Source organism: Pan troglodytes, chromosome 6 (genome assembly GCF_028858775.2).
Source record: "Pan troglodytes isolate AG18354 chromosome 6, NHGRI_mPanTro3-v2.0_pri, whole genome shotgun sequence".
In the NCBI taxonomy this organism is placed as follows: domain Eukaryota; kingdom Metazoa; phylum Chordata; class Mammalia; order Primates; family Hominidae; genus Pan; species Pan troglodytes.
Window position 1 is genome coordinate 7,612,122 of NC_072404.2, and position 16,527 is coordinate 7,628,648.

General features: G+C 61.0%; 1 protein-coding gene across 2 annotated transcripts in view; it reads left to right on the forward strand.

Moving 5' to 3' along the window:
• The first annotated feature begins 7,862 nt into the window (after positions 1-7,862).
• Positions 7,863-16,527, forward strand: part of ELFN1 (extracellular leucine rich repeat and fibronectin type III domain containing 1) — an 82,039-nt gene continuing 73,374 nt past the window's right edge. Inside the window, exon 1 of one of the 2 annotated variants that reach the window (XM_016957005.4) lies at positions 7,863-8,091. The gene's annotated coding sequence lies outside the window, so the exon portion shown is untranslated. Of the gene's footprint in view, positions 8,092-12,152; positions 12,286-16,527 lie in introns of those variants that run through there. The other variant, XM_016957004.4, reaches the window with a different exon arrangement.

Sequence of the window (16,527 nt, forward strand, 5' to 3'; positions counted from 1 at the left end):
AGGAAAGTGAAAAAACAACCCACAGAAAGGGAGAAAAATATTTGCAAATTATACATCTAATTAGGGACTGTGTCTAAAATATATTTTACAACTCGATAATAAAATGATAACCCAATTTAAATATGAACAAAAGATTCAAATGGACATTTCTCCAAAAGATACGTAGAAGTTCAATCACACAAGAAAAGATGCTCGACATCATTAGTCACCAGGGAAATGCAGATCAAAGCCACTAGGAGATACAACTTCACACCATCTAGGATGGCCATAATAAAAAAGACAGATAATAGTAAGTGTTGAGGCCGGGTGTGGTGGCTCATGCCTGAAATCCCAGCACTTTTGGGAGGCTGAGACAGGTGGATCGCTTCAGCCCAGGAGTCCGAGACCAGCCTGGGCAATATGGTGAAACCCCATCTCTACTGAAAATACAAAAATTTTCCAGGCGTGGTGGTTCATGGCTGTAGTCCCAGCTACTCTGGAGGCCAAGGTGGGAGGATTGCTTGAGCCTAGGAGGTGGAGGTTGCAGTGAGTCAAGATCGTGCCACTGCACTTCAGCCTGACAGTGACAGAGTGTCACCCTTCAGGTGACAGAGTGAGGCCCTGTCTCAAATGATAATAATAATAGTAAAAGTGTTGGCCGGTCACGGTGGCTCATGCCTGTAATCCCAGCACTTTGGGAGGCCGAGGTGGGTGGATCACCTGAGGTCAGGAGTTCAAGACCAGCCTGACCAACATGGAGAAACCGCATCTCTACTAAAAATACAAAATTAGCTGAGTGTGGTGGCTCATGCCTATAATCCCAGCTACTGTGGAGGCTGAGGCAGGAGAATCCCTTGAACCCAGGAGGTGGAGGTTGTGGTGAGCCAAGATCGTGTCATTGCGTTCCAGCCTGGGCAACAAGAGTGAAATTCCATCTCAGAAAAAAAAAAGAAAAACAATAATAATAATAATAATAATAATAATAATAATAATAACAACAATAATGAAAGTGTTGACGAGGATGCAGAGAAATAGGAACTCTCCTACGTTGCTGCTGGGAACATAACATGTGGCATCAAAATTTTGGCAGAGTTTGTGAACTCTTCAAAATGTGAAAGATAGGCTTACCATATGACCCAACACGTCCGTTCCTAGGTGTTTACCCAAAAGAAATGGAAACACATGTGCGCGTGAGAACTAGTACATGAATGTATCTAGCTGTGTGACTCACATTTCCAACGCGTAAACAGCCCAAATGACCATCAGCTGATGAATGGGTAATAAAATGTGCTCCAGGCACTCAGTGGAGTGCTATTTGGCAATAAAAAGGAATAAAATACTGAAATGCTACAACATGGATGAATCTCAAAAACAATGCTCAGTGAAACTAGCCAGTCACAGAAGACCACATATTGTCTGATTCCATTTATAAGAAATAGCTACAATAGGCCGGGCACAGTGGCTCACACCTGTAATCCCAGCACTTTGGGAGGCCGAGGTGGGCGGATCACTTGAGGTCAGAAGTTCGAGACCAGCCTGGCCAACATGGTGAAACCCGTCTCTACTAAAAATACAAAAATTAGCTGGGCATGGTGGTGTGTGCCTGTAATCCCAGCTACTTGGGAGGCTGAGGTGGGAGAATTGCTGGAACCCGGGAGGCGGAGGTTGCAGTGAGCCAAAATCACACCACAGCACTCCAGCCTGGGCAACAGAGTGAGACTCCATCTCAAAATAAATAAATAAATAAATAAATAAATAAATAAATAAATAAATAAATAAATCTAGAATAGTCAAGTCCACAGAGACAGAGCAGATGAGTGGTTGCTTTCCATTGTTGGGGGATGGTGGGGAATGAGAAGTGGTTGATAGTGGATATAGGGTTTCATTCTGGGGTGATGAAACATCCTAAAATTAGATGGTGGTGATGGTTGCACACCCTCTGAACATACTAAAAACCATCGAGTTGTACACTTGAAACGGGTGAATTGTATGCTGTGTGCATTATCATCAAGAAAGTCTTTTTAAAAAGGGAGCCTTGGTGCCGGGCGCGGTGGCTCACGCCTGTAATCCCAGCACTTTGGGAGGCCGAGGCGGGCAGATCACGAGGTCAGGAGATCGAGACCATCCTGGCTAATACAGTGAAACCCCGTCTCTACTAAAAATACAAAAAATTAGCCAGGCGTGGTGGCGGGCACCTGTAGTCACAGCTACTTGGGAGGCTGAGGCAGGAGAATGGTGGGAACTCGGGAGGCGGAGCTTGCAGTGAGCCAAGATCGTGCCACTGCACTCCAGCCTGGGCGACAGAGCAAGACTCTGTCTTAAAAAAAAAAGAAAAGCCTTGGGTTCCCATCCCAACCTGCTCCTGCAGGATTTCCTTAGGCAAGTCACCCCCTAAAATTCAGTTTTGTCACCTGTAAAAGGGGGAAGGAAGGATTCACCTCCCTGGGTTACAGTGGGAACCAGATGAGATGATAGAAAACAATTTTCCATTTTCATTTTCACATTGAAATTTATTATAAAGGAACATGTCTGCACATTGCACAGAATTCAAATGGCATTACAGGGGCATATGGGGAAAAGTCTCATTTTCTGGGGTGATGGGAATGTTCAGTATTTTGATGGAGATAGTGATGGCAACCAGTGTCCACATTTGTCCGATTTCAGAACTGTAGTTCTGAACAGTATAAAACTGAAGAATTATGAATTTCACTGTCTGTAAATAAATAATACGTTAAAAATATTTTTTTATATTGAGTCCCCGGCCGGGTACAGTGGCTCACTCCTGTAGTCCCAGCACTTTGGGAGGCTGAGGCGGGTGGATCACCTGAGATCAGGAGTTCGAGACCAGCCTGGCCAACATGGTGAAACCCCGTCTCTACTAAAAATACAAAAATTAGCCAGGTGTGGTGGCACGTGCCTATAATCCTAGCTACTCAGGAGGCCGAGGCAGGAGAATCACTTGAATCCAGGAGGTGGAGGTTGCAGTGAGCCGAGATCGCACCACTGCACTCCAGCCTGGGGGACAAGAGTGAGACTTCCTCTCAAAAAAAAAAAAAAAAAGTCCCCTTCTACCCTCTCCCCAAGACTTGCAGCCCCCAGGTTCCTACAGGAGGCACCCACTATTTCTAGTTTCTTGGGTCTCCTTCCAGAAATCAGTGTGTGCAGGCAACTAAAATGTCATTTCATTAACTCCTTTTTGACACAGTGTAAAAAAAAAAAAAAAAAAAAAGGTGCCATATACACTGTCCGGCCCCTTTTGCTTTTTCACACTAAAGAACATCTGCAGATGGACTCCAATCAGTCCACCTTTATCCGGCTGGATGTGCCATGATGATTTAAGCACTGCACTGTCAGCGGGCACTTAGGATCCTTCCAATCTGCTGCTATTACAAAGAGTGCTTCGGCGAATAACCTTGTACAAAGCAATATATCATTTTTCACATTTGGGAGGAGTATCTGGAGGAGATTCCTAGAAGCAAATGCTGGGCCAAAGGGTGTGTACATTTGGAATTTTGACATTGCTTCAGAGGTTCCAAGGGTGTCTGCTTCCCCACACTATTGCAACAGGGTGTGTCCTTAGACTGTTTAATCTGTACCCATCTGATGAGTGAAAAATCACATCAGTACAGTTTCAGCATGCTCTTTTGTCACTAGGAGTGAGCATAGGCACTTTCTCATTTGTTTAAACATCCTTTTGATTTCCTTTTCTGTTCATTACCTCTGTCTATTTTTTTTTTTTTTTTGGCCTCTTGGCTATTTTTCTTATTGATTTGTAAGAGCTCTTTATATAGGCGGAACTGGCTCTTTGCCTGAGATAGAAATTGGACACATCATTTAATCTATGGCTTCGGGGTTTTATGGGCATTTGTTGTTCTTGCTGTGAAGTTCTGGGGACAGGAAGAGATTGTCACCATTCTTCTCTGGTTACCATTTCCTTAGGATGGGTCCGGGGGTCGGGGGGAATTCTCTCCCCGCTCCTTCGCGATTAATCCCAGCTGCTCTATCCCTCCCCTGCTTCCCCCAAACACACTCAGGCAACTGGGTCATTCGCTTCCAGCCAGGCCATCCTCAGCAGAGAGAGGGCGCAGGAACCACCTGCAGGGGGGCAAAGGTATCAAAGCCACCAGATGAGTCCTCACTTATCCTGGAAGTGGGTGTGGTCATGGGGGGCTGGAGTGGGGCACTGAGGCCTGGAGGTGAGTCAGTCTGTCCTGCTCTCTCAAGCTCACACTCTGTTGGATGAAACTGACACATCAAGTCAATACAGTGAGAACTTGCCCAGGGAATCCCAGGGCGTCCAGGGACACAGGCTTGGGGCAGTGGCAGGGTGCGGGGGAGGGGGTGTGCTTCCAACCACCTAAGAAAAGCCCTGAGGCCCCACAGCCCCAGGCCCCTACGGCTCTTACTGACCAGCCTCTTCCCCAAAGGGTAGCTGGATGGGTCATGAGATGGTGGTTGATTTGTTTCCATAAAAATGAGAATCTTACTGGCAGTTTAGCTCTTTTTTTGTTTTTGAGACAGAGCCTTGCTCTGTTGCCCATGCTGGAGTGCAGTGGTGCGATCATAGCTCACTGCAACCTCCACTTCCTGGGCTCAAGTGATCCTCCTACCTCAGCCTCCGGAATAGCTGGGACCATAGGCGCACACCACCACACCCAGCTAATTTTTTATTTTTTGTAGACAGGGTCTCACTATGTTGCCCAGGCAGGTCTTAAACTGGGCCGTTTTACTCTGAACGAGGACCTTGTGTACATCAGAAGGGCCTGCTGAGCCCTGGATCTGGCAACGGTGCCCAGGTGGGTGGCGGTGCACCCACCATCCCCAGCTCTGTCCTAGGTCCTGGCCCAGCCGACTCGACTCTGGAAAGACAGGCTGTCTGATGGACCGGGCCATCACTGCTGCGTCTGGGCTGCTGCCGGGCAGTGGCAGCACCTCAGAAAGGAGGCCTGAGCGAGCACGTATGTGTGGAGCGACTGTGCGTGAACGCATGTGCATATGGAGATGGGAACATGCTTAGTACAGCTGCCTTCAAGTTTGACCATCTGGATTCAAACCCTGGCTTGGCCATTTCCAGTTTATGGTGACCCTGGCCAAGGTACTTGATCTCTGGACCCCTCGATGTTACCCTCTGGGAACTGGAGATCTTCACAGCTGGTTCACTTCTAGGGTTGCTGTGAGGACTAAATGACTTCATGCCAGCCACCAGCCACTAGGAACCTCCATCCCAGGAAGGATCGTCATAGTGCCACACCAGTGTGCGTGCGTGTGTGAGGGTTACACTGGGTGGGGCGGGGTGTGTGCGATTCGGGGGTGTGTGAAGCAGGATGCCTTTGCAACTCTCTGCACAACCACAGTGTGAGCTGTGAGGTGGGGAGGGTTCCAGTCTTCCTGTCCCAGTGAGGCTGCGGCATCTTCATGTGGGACACCGGCTTGCGGCGGGGAGCTGGGGTGGGTATCCACACGCATCTTCCCTGGATGTGCTGTAAGGTGTCTACACCACACAGGCTGCCTCTGGGTACCTCTGTCTGCTGGGGGAGGGGGATCAGGAGGAGATGAATGTCAGAAAGAAAGAGACTAAGACGGAGAAAGAAAAGGAGAGAGGAGTGGCGGAGAGGGGAGAAGAGGAGGAAGAGGAAGAGGGCAAGAGACAGAAAAGGAGGGGGGAGGGAGAGAGAGAGAGAGGAAGAGGGAGAGAGAGAACAAACATATTCTCTGACAGAGGCAAACAGAGGCGGGGAGAGAGAGCTCCAGAAGAGGCCAGAGACAGACAGCCTCCCTCCCACCTCCTCTCTTCGGGTCTGTCCTGGGGTGGCCCATTCCCAGCCTGAGGGGGGACAGCAGCCCGAGGCCAGCCAGGCCCCGCGGGGGCCCTGCCTTCTCACGGGACAGGAGGGCATATTTCAGCATTGGAAGGCGCTGCAGAGGGAGTCAGTTAGGGCTGAAATTCCTCAGCGCCCTGGAAGGTCCGCAGGACAGCTCCCTTCTTCCAGCTTCCTCCAAGGAGCCAGGTCCGGGACTCTCCAGGCCCCGCGAGTAAGGGAGGGGGGAAGTGAGAGAAAGGGGCTGTGTGCCCACCTAGGCCACTGCGCGCTTCAGAGCAGCCGGGACTCTCCCTGAGGGACCAGGAAGAGACCCCCCCAGGCCGGGCTCTGCCCGCTCTGTCTCCCTGTTCCCTGGAGGTCTGGGCGCCCCCGCGCAAGGACTAAGGGCTGGACAGCCGCAGGCAGGGGCTCCGTCCTTGGCCTCCACCCTTCGTGTCCAGCAATCCCGGGAGCAGGCGGCGGCACTTCCTCCATGCCCCGGCCTCAATCACCGTCTCAGTCCCCCCAACCCCGTCCTGCAGGAACAAGTGTGGGAGGCTCGGGGTCGGAGGGCGGGCGGCCGTCCCGCGGGCTGGACGGAGTTTCTGGGCTGCGGAGAGGCCGTTGGACCCACGTCCGGACGGGAGCCCCGCGCGCCCATCCCCGGCCCGGCCATCCTCGGGGCGCGCTGTCTGCGGCCTCCCGCGCCACCCCCACCCCTGTCCCGGGACCTCCTCCGGGAAAGACACCCGGGGAGCAGCCCCCTCCCCTCCAGCAGTCCCCTCCCCTCCCCTCTCCCTGCCCTCTTGATGGTGTGGGGCTCCCCGGCCGGAGGGGCGCGGCGCTGGCAGCGGGGTCCAGAGTGTCGCGCCCAGCGCGTGCTGGGGGTCCCGGGCTCCGCAGCTCCGCACGCGGCCGGTTTGTGAAGCGGCGCGCGGGGGCTTAGCCGGGCGAGGGCGCTCTTGGGCCTGGTTTGGAATTTTTAGCCCACGCGAAAGCCGCAGGCTGGGGAAGGGGCGGGTGGGAGTGGGAGACGCCCTGGGAAGCCGTGAGACCGCTCGGCGAGGGCTCGGGACCACCAGGGAGCGACGGGGGACCCCTCGGCTCAGAGCCCGAGGGAGCGATTTCGGATCCGCTGGGATTCCGGAGGCGCATGAAGGGAGAGGGAAATCCGCTAAACCGAACCTTCCGGGAATCGGAAGGCGCCGGGCCGCTCCCACGCCTCCCCCTCCTCCCGGCCGAAAGGCGGGGGGCGACGCGCAACGGGGAGGGAAGGGAGGGAGGGGTCGGCGACCTTAGGGGAGGGCGAGTCCCTGGGGACGCGGGGCCGCCAGGGGCCCGACCACCCTCTCGCTCCACCTCCCCGCCCCCAAGTGCCCCGCTCTCCCCCCGCCCCGCAAACGCGCGTCCTGCGGGCTGTGCTTTGGCCCTCGCGGACGCGCGCGCTCACAGAGGGTCTGACTTGGGGTCAACTTCCACGAGGTTGCCGGGCGCCTGTGAGCACAGCCGTGTCCGCACCCAGGTGCCCACCTCCCAGCGCCACCAGGGTCCCGACCCCCCAGACCTTCGGACGCTTCTCTTCCAAACCAAAGCCTGGGAGCCTCTGGGTGGCCTGGGGCGGGGGCAGGGGGCGAGCAGGGCGGGCCAGGAGGAGCGGGCGAGGCCGCCACTCGGCTTCCCACGCCGCCCCCGCGGCTGGCTCCAACTTCCCCTACGGAGCCCCCCTCCGGCCACCCCCTAGCCCACCGACGTGCGGGCAGCGACCCCGCCCCCCGCCCCCCGCCCCTCCAGTCGCCCCCGCCGCGGCCCCCGCCCCCTCCCCATCCCTCCCCGCGCGCTCTCCCACATGAAACCTTCCATCACGCTCAGAAAGAATGTGCTACAACCTCGGCGCTGCCGCGGCCGCCACCACTGCGCCCGCGCCCGCGCCCGAGCCCGAGCCGGAGCCGGAGCCGCCGCTCCCCCGCCTGCCCGGCCAGCCCCGGGCTCCGAGCGCGCGGTCCCCGCCGCCGCCGCCGCCGCCGCCCCGCGCTCGCCCCGCGCTTGACGCAGTGAGCGCCGCAGCCTGGCTCCCGCCGGCTCCGCTGGGCTCCGGGTCGCAGGCCGAGTCCAGCCGGGCGGGCTCCGGGAGGGGCCGGCAGGGCGGGAGTGGGAGGAGGCCTGTCTGGAGCCAGCGAGCCCGGAGGAGGAAGAGGAGGAGGAAGGAGGGGAAGCCGCCGCCGCCGCCGCCGCCGCGCTCGGGGAACCGGGGTGCGCGCGCTCTGCTCGCCCGCGACAGTGCCTCCAGCCCGGGGCCCGCACCCCGGCCCAGGTAAGAAGGGGCCTGAGGGGCAGGGGGCTGTCCGGGGCCGGGGGACCCCTCTGTCGCCGCTGCGGGATCGGAGGGTCCCCGCCCCTAGAGGAGGCAGGGAAGAAGATGCTCTCTGGGGGGGGGGGCGGCGGGGGGCAGCGCAGGGTCCCCAGCGGCTCTCGCAGCCCGGGCCACCCCATCCCTGGTGCCCTGACCTCGGCGTCCGCGCCAGGGCCGAGTCTCCCCGCCCGCGGGGCTCTGGATGCGGCGCTCGGGGCCCGCGGCTCCCGGGCGTCCCCATCCACCCACCCAGATTCGGAGGCGGGCGCACCCGAAGTTAGCGGCCGCCGAGCCTGGGCCGGACAAACTTCCCTCCCCGACGCCGCGGCTGGAAGGGCCAGGACTCCGGACCCCTAGGGCTAGGGAGGCGCCGCGGGGACCCCGAAACTTTCCGGAGCGCGCTGAGAGCAAAAAGCCGGCTGGGCAGAAAGAGGGGGAGGGGGCTGGGCACGCCTTCGAGTGCGCTGGGGTAGCCGCGGCGCCCCAAGTTGAACCACAGACGAACCCCTCTTCATCTGAAACCTGGTCTCGGAGTCGGAGGTGGGGAGGGAGTGGGCTGTGGGTGCCTCGACTTCGCAAAGCCGGCGTGGGGGGGCGCAGCGCCCCGCCCCGCGCCGCTTGAACCTCCGGAGGGGGTGTTACGGGACCCCCGCCCCCACCCCAGCCGGTGGCTGGGCTCTGCCGGCCGCTGCGGAGCTCCCGGGAAGGACCTGCTCGCGGCTATTAATAGGCGTCGGTGACCCTAGCCTCTCCCGGTCCGGGAAGCTGGCGCGGCGGGGCTGGGCTGGGCTGGGCTGCCGAGTGGGGCGGGGCCCCGGGGCCCAGAGCGGACCCCCAGCTCTCCTGGTCCCTCTTCCGCCGCTCTTCCCTCCCTGCCGCCTGCTTTCCTCCCATTTTCCCTCTTCGATCTCGGGGTGTCGGCTCCCCCTCCGAACTTTTTCTCTTCCCAAACTGCACGGTGGCCACCCGGTCACGGCCCTGGGCCGTACCCGCGCAATCTCAGCACCATTCCCGACCGAGTCCTCCGCCGCGGGCTGAGCGCGAGTCCCCGGGGCCAGACTGCCCAGGGAGGAGCAGGGACTTCCTACAATCCGCGCCCTTCCTCCCAACCCACGGCGAGCGCAACACATTCGCCCGCCCCTGCGGCCCCATCTGAGGGCGGGGAGAGGTCGCTGGGGGCAGCTTCGGGGGTTGTGGAGGGCAAGGGGGACTCGCGAAGCTCCCTAAACAAGCGTTTAGGGATGCAGCTCGGGCGGCGTGTGCAGGGAGGAAGCAGCGTCCCGGCGTCCCCCCTTCAGCGTCGCCTTCGCGCGCCTCGAGGGCCCAGGAGGGTTCGGTCTCCCCCACCCCACCTGGACACTCAGGTCTGAGCCTGAATGGATTTGAGGATCTGGGGGACGGGGAATACGGAGTCCTTCTTCCTGCCTCGGTGTCTGCAGAGCCCAGCCCGCAGGCAGCGTGGGGATCTTTGTCCCCAGGGCCAGCGCCGGCCCCGCCCCCCTCCCCGTTAACTCCGGGACTCCGCCGCCCTCCAGGTTCCAACCTCCCAGCTTCACCGCCGCGTCCTCTCCCCGGTTCTGGGTCTGGGGGAGGGGCAGGGGGCGTGGAGCGCGGCGTTGGGCCCCGGACAGATGTCCTCGCGGCGGCGGCGCCGGCGTCCGGGTAACAGCAGGCCGCCAATCGGCGCGGCCACGGGGGAGGGGCGACCCGGCCGGGACTCCGGGGACTCGGTCGCAGCCGGACGGCGCAGCCTCCGCTCGGGGTGGGGGGGGGCGGCCGCGAGGACTCGACCCCTGCCGTGCAACCCGGCTTCCAGTCCTCTGCCGTCCCCTCCCCCAGCTCCAGGTTTCGCTCTCTGCTGGGGTCCTGGCTCCTCAGGTTGCGGGATCTCGCCTCCCACGGCCCCGCGCGCGTACCCCTACCCGCCCCTCAAGTTGACCTCTGAGGTTCTCCGTGGATCTCAGACCCCGAGTGACCGCAGAACTGACCTCTGGGGTCAGGCAGTACCGGTCAAGGGCGCTCTGAAGAGGCCCTCGGCCTCAGTTTGCACCCCGAGGAAATGGACTCATCATGCCTGCTCCTGGGAAGTAGCAGGACGTCCTGGCGCGGCTCCTCCGGGCAGGCGCCCAGCACAGCGCAGGGCGCACGGGGGACACCTGCGAAGGCAAAGGAGGCTCCTTCCAGAGCTTCGGCTGCACTTGGCCAGCACAGGCCTGGGGGAACCTGCTGGAAATGGGGAGCCAGTACCTCTCTTGGGGTTTATATTTGGCAGGCGGAATGGAGAGGCTGGGGCCCGGAGCCCGGTGGTCATCTTCTGCACAAGGCTGGCCAGGCCAGAAGCTGGAGGGTAGCTTACTGGGACCTTCCAAGCGTGACCAAGGAAGCTCTGGGGGCCGACCAGCTTCTCCCTAGTGGAGCTGCAGCTGGGGAGACCTCACAGACAGGCAGGGAGGAGAGGGTGCCCCTCTCACCGCCGGCCTCGTTCCACAGGCCCAGGCCTGGCACATCCTAGGCTTGCAGTATCTATCTGGTGGGTAAACAAGGACCTGCTCTTGGCCTGCGGCCTGGCTCTGACCGTGGTCCAGGTCGGGGCAGAGGGAGAAAGGCCACAGCTTAGGTGTTCCAAACCACCGGTGCCCTTCCTGCCGGCCCCTGGGGCTGTGCTGGGTTTCCAGGGCCCCTGCCCCCCAGTATTTGCATGAAATCGTGGGGGCGCACTGGCTTTCGTCCTAGCACTCCCCTTCAAGGCTCTGCACCCCTATCACGGGAGCCCCACCCAGCCAGCCGAAGGAGGCCACAAGCTCTAAATTACTAAATTCGGGCCAGTGCTGGGGGCCTGGGAGCCAAGGCAGCTCAGAGCCCACTCTCCGATTCTGGCTCCTGGAGAACCCTAGGACCCGGGCGTGTCAGGCCCTGCAGCCGGGCTAGGCCGGTCCATACAGGACTGAACGGCGTCGTGGGCGTTCATTCACATTCCCTCTCCGGTCCCCACACACTATAGGATTTATCTTGATTTGCTGCCTTTGAATTGAGTCAACTCTTTTGTATGCTCGTTGAATTGCCCAGCTGCTGGCGGCGAGCGGAGAGCGTGCCGGGGGTACTGAGGCCGGGAACCAGAGGCGGGCGGGGGACAGGAAGCGGGGAGGGGGCGCCGGCGGGGACGCGCGGGCTGCGCGGGGACTGGAGAGGGTCCCCAGGCGCCGGCCGTTCTGCGAACGCGGGCTTGTCCAGGCACCGCCGGGGCCTGCCCGGCCCGAGCGTGGAGTCCCGAGGCTCCTGCCGGGGGTCCAGGCTGCCCCTGGGGCTCTGCCTTCGACGCGCTGTGTAGGGCCAGATTCTGGGCCTCTCTTGACTCAGTTTCCCTTCCTGTAACATGCGGACGGGGGCTTCCGCACAGGCAGGTTGTCAGGGTGAAACTGAGCCGAAGAGTGCTCGAGAACCCCCTGAAGTCCTCCTAGAGGGTGGGGTGAATGAAGGAAGGAAGCGGGGCCAGGGCTGGGCAGAGGGGGCCCGGCCTGCGCCCTGCGTTCTCCGCCCCTAGGTCCCTGCCCTCCCGGATAAGGGGGCGGACCGACGGGAGGACCTGAGAACGCCTTGGCTTTGCTTGAGGTGGTGGGAGTCGCGGGTAGCTTGTTCAGCCAACAGCTGTCGCCCCCACTCCCCCCACCCACCCACCCCCTCCACCTTTTAGATGTCGGCGGGGAGGGCCGGGGACGGACCGCGAGGACGCCCCCTGCGCTTTCTAGGACCTCCCCTCCTCCCCCAGCCCCTGCGCGTCGCCGGGAGAGGGAAGGAGCGGGTTGGCGCGGGGAGCCGAGGAGAGCAGGGGGCTCGGGAGGCCAGGGAGAGAAGGGGAGGGCCAGAGGCTCCGAGCCGGACTCGCGGCGGAGGAAGAGGGGGTGGAAGGGAGCGCGCAGGCGGGCGAGGGAGCGAGGGAGCGAGGGAGGGAGAGAAGGAGGGAGGGAGGGAGGGAAGGGGGGCGGGAGGGGGCAGGGCGAGCTTGAATTCCCCACCGGCCGCGCGGCGAGGGGCGGGGCCGCGCGCGCAGATCGATGGGCGAAGCTGGGGAGGAATTTCAATCCCGGGAGCGAAGTTAGAGCTTGAAGGACGGCGGCGGCTGCGGGCGCAGCCCCGGAACCGAGGCCGGGCCGGCAGGTAAGCGGCGAGCGCGGCCGGGCGCTGAACCTGGGGGACTTGGGACCCGGACCACCCCCGGGGAGCGGCGCGGCCAAGCCCCCCGCCACCTCGAACCCCGGGCGTCCCCGAGTGCGCAGCGTGCGCCCCCAGCCCCTGCTGCGCCCCCAGGCCTGGCGCGCGATCCGAGCGCAGCGGGCAAAGTTGGAGGAACTTGGCGGCGGCGGAGCGGGCGCAGGCTCAGCCCGACAAAGCCCGGGGGCCCGGGTCGGGGTCGCTGCCGCAGCCCGCACGCTGCCCCGTCCCTCCGAGAGGTCCCTTCCCCAGCGCCTCTCTCCCTTCCGTCCCCCTTCGCCGTCCGCACCCTGCCCGGCGCCCCCCAGACGCGGCCCCCTGCCCTTCCCTTCCCGGAAATTAGGGGGCTGTCCTCACCTCCTGGCCGAGTCGCTGACCCCTCCCCAGGCTCGCATCGCCCTCCCTGCTGGGCCGCCCTCCCCCCGACGCTGCGAACCTCCTCGCTCCGCGCGGGGACCGTCCAGTCACGCACGGGGAGGGGTCACATTCCTCGGTCCCAGCCCCTGAGTCCAACCTCTGGCTGGGGAGGTGGGGGGCTTCGCTCCGAACTGAACTTACTGGGTGCTCTCCACCCCTCGCCCCGCCTGGAGTCCATCCTCGTCCTCGTCCCTCTGGGGGCTGGGAGGAGGCTGCCAAGCCTCCGTGCCCCAACCTGCCTCTAAAGACAAGCGCCCCCATTTCCATCCTTTGAAACCTGCAGGTCACCTGCTTGATGCTGAGGGTGGGGCGGGGGGCACTGCCTGCCGTACCGCACACCGCCCCCCCCCCATAAAAACGACACCCTCTGAGATGAAAATCCGGCTTTTCCAGGTCTCAGCTGTGTGACCTTGGGGCAGGTGAATCTCAGAGCCTCAGTTTCCACACCTGTGAAATGGGGCTAGGATGATCATGCCTTCTGAAAAAAACGAAGGCTTAGCAGAAAGGGTCGAGGCCGGCCGAGCCAGGTGTGCACGTCCTCAAAAAGCCTCCGTGCCAGCACTTTCCCTTCCTGCACACCCGGAGTGGGGCCTCTTTGGACCCTGGCTTGGGCTGGCTGCCTCTGCCGCTCATTGCCTCGATTGGGCTAAGGGCTGTGCGGAGAGCCTGGGGACAGAAGCTGTGGAGGGACTGGGAGCCAGGAGCAGATGTAAATGGCAAATCTCCCCATATTGCCTCTCTCAGGGGCTGCCCCCTAGAGAGGCCCCCGGCCTCCAAAGAGGTCCAGCTTGCACCCAGCCTTGGGGGAAACCCCATTGGGTTGGGCATAGGTTGCTTGAAAAGCATCAACATGCTCCTCTTCTCTGCCTGGCTGGCCCCCTGGCCTCCTGCCCCCTGGGTCCCTGCCCCTGCCACCTTTTAATTGAACAAGCATTGAGAAGACTGGCTTACAGGTCCCAGCCCAGGTTTGCGCCCCACTCCACCAAAGCAGGGGGACAAACTCCAGGGGGCCGTGCGTGGGAGGGGGTCACCCCCTCACCTGGATTTGAGGGGGTTTGGAGCCCAGCCAGGACCCCAGCACTTGGGTCCCTCATTTTCCTGGGCATACGGTGGTCAGGGAGTTCTGATCCCCACCTCTGCTGGGCAGAAGACCTGGAGGTCTCCAAGTCAGAGATTGGGGGCCATGCCCCTCCCCCTGTCCTACAGCCAGCTGTGCAGCCCCCTCCTCCTCGGCTGCAGCAGGACTGCTGTGTGCATATAATTCAGGATGATACAGCAGGCTGGGCAGGCAGCTCCCGACTCCCAGAAAAGCCAGTGGGCACCTGAACCAGAGCCACACTTCTGAGGCCTGGTAAGTCCGGGGTAAGGGTGCAGGGATGTGGTGGGCACCTGCACCCAGGACCAGAGGAGGGGAGGGAGGGCGGTGTCCCTTCCCCACCGTGCCCCAGGACTGCCACTGGAAAGCACTGATTTTTCAAAGTGTCTTTGGAGGCAGGCTCCCCACACCTGGGCCAGGGAGAGGCTGCTGCTCCTCCACCTCCCTACCACGGTCCCCACCAAGAAACAGGTGTCCGGGTCCCCAACAAGCGCCCAGGGCCAGAGCCTGGAGTAGTTGCCTGTCTCGGACCCCGGCATTTGAATATTTTCACCATAAATGTATACTTGTAGGCTTCACCTGCTCTCCAGGAGAGAAAAATTAATGGGACTAAAATATGACCACAGTGCCTGAGATCAATGGGGTAAAATCGGAGTGGCTGCCTGGGTCCCATGTTGGTGACTTTCTCTATCTGTTTCCAACACACACGCATCAGCTCTAGATTTTGATAGAATTTTCTAAGCACTCAGGAAAGCCTCCTTCTAAGGTCCCCCTGAGGTCAGAGCCCCCACCCCAGGATCCCTTCCCCCCCGACAAGCCAATTCCCCATTTTGGTAGGGGACTGTGTTTCTCCGTGCCAGACTCAGACGCCATCGCATTGGAGGAAATTTATGAGCAGAGGTGCGTGGACTTGGGGTGTTCATATATCTTCACAAGAAAGAAACAGGCAGGCCCTCGAGATGCCCGGGTGGGTGGTGCATAAATACACGAGGGGGCCGGTGGCGGGCGGGGGGGCAGGATTAAAAATGCAAGTGAGTGACAGGCGAGAGATAGATCTCCAGGGCTGGGTGATGAGGCCATAAATTTCCGGGCGTGAACCTGGAGCGGATGGTGGCACCGCCGCGGACATTGGATACATTTGTCATCTCTCCAGCGCCCCCCCTCGCTCTTTCCTTTTTGTTTTTCTCGTGGATTTGGTTTCTTCCAGCACAAGCTCGGGTGTCAAGTGGCCTTGGGTGGGTGTTTGTGGGGGTGGCTGGTGGTGGAGCCACTGCAGTGGACGATGGTGCCATCCATTCCAGCACCAGCTGTGCAGATGGGGAGACTGAGGCCTGGATTGGGGTGGGGCCGGAGAGGGTGGTGGAGGGGTCCTATGTCTGGCGTCTGTGTCCTGTTGTGTTGGTTCAGGTCAGGGGATTCCAGCAGGGTGCGAGGCCTTGGTCGTTGGGGGCTGCTGCCTCCCTTCACCCCTGTGCACCCTGAGCCAGTCAGTGGCACCGACAGTGAACAGGAAGCAGGGCAGCAGCTATGGGCACTCGAGCCTAGCACCGTGCCCCCCCCTCCCCGCCCCCTGCCCCGGATGTCCCCTTCCCAAGGCTGGTGGATTGAGACCTGGTTCTGTCCCACCTCTTCCAGCCTCCTGGGGAGGGAGGGCAGGAGGTGAGAGACCACCCTGGGAGCGCTGATGGCAGACGAGGGCCAACTGTGTGCCCTACCTGGAGCCTGGGACAAAGCCCGGAGGAGCTTGGCTGCCTTGGAGCTGGCATCCCCAGATGGAAAGACAATGGTCTCACAAATAAATGTGCCTCCTTTCCCTCGGAGATCAGCCGGTCCAGCCCCTGAAGATGGTCCAGCCGGTCCATTTTCCAGAAGGGTCCAGCATCGCCCGAGGTCACACAGCAAGTAAGCTGGAGCTGTGGCTGGACCAGGCCTCCACACCTGTAGGGCTGTCCTGGGGCAGCCGGGGTCTTGGTCTTGGAGAAGAGCTGGAACCCAGGCTGAGGCAGGAGGGGGTCCAGCAGGGCTTGAGGGACCTTCAGAGGGGAGGCAGAGAGGACGACTACTCCACTCCCTGCTCCAGGCCACGGGGGTACACAGGAGCTGGTGGGGAAACTGAGTCAGGCGGCGAGGACCACTGCTCTGCTCCCTGCTCCGGGCCGTGAGGGGTGCACAGGAGCCAGTGGGGAAACTGAGTCAGGCAGAGAGGACCACTCCTCTGCTCCCTGCTCTGGGCCATAAGGGGTGCCCAGGAGCCGGTGGGGAAACTGAGGCAGAGAGGACCACTCCTCCGCTCCCCGCTCCGGGCCATGGGGGTGCACAGGAGCCAGTGGGGAAACTGAGTCATGGAGGCTGGTCCACACAGCTCTTCCCCACCCACATGGCTAGGACTCCTGGGGCTGTTCTGTAGTGGGAGACCCTGGAGTCTCAGGATCTCGGTTACTCAGCCCCGGTTGCCTCCCTTCTGCCCAGCAGTTAGTTCCTCAGGACTCACGGCTTCCAGGCTCCCCTCCCCTGTGAGCCGGACCCAAGCTCCTCTTTGGGGCTGAGGAGGAGGGGTCTAGCTGGCCCCTATAGGGTGGGCAGAGTTTAGATAACCCCACAGGAAGAGGCAGGCATCCAGGCAGGAGAGGCAGCGGAAGGGAAGGTGTGAGGCCCCCAGAGCAGTGAGGGGGGTG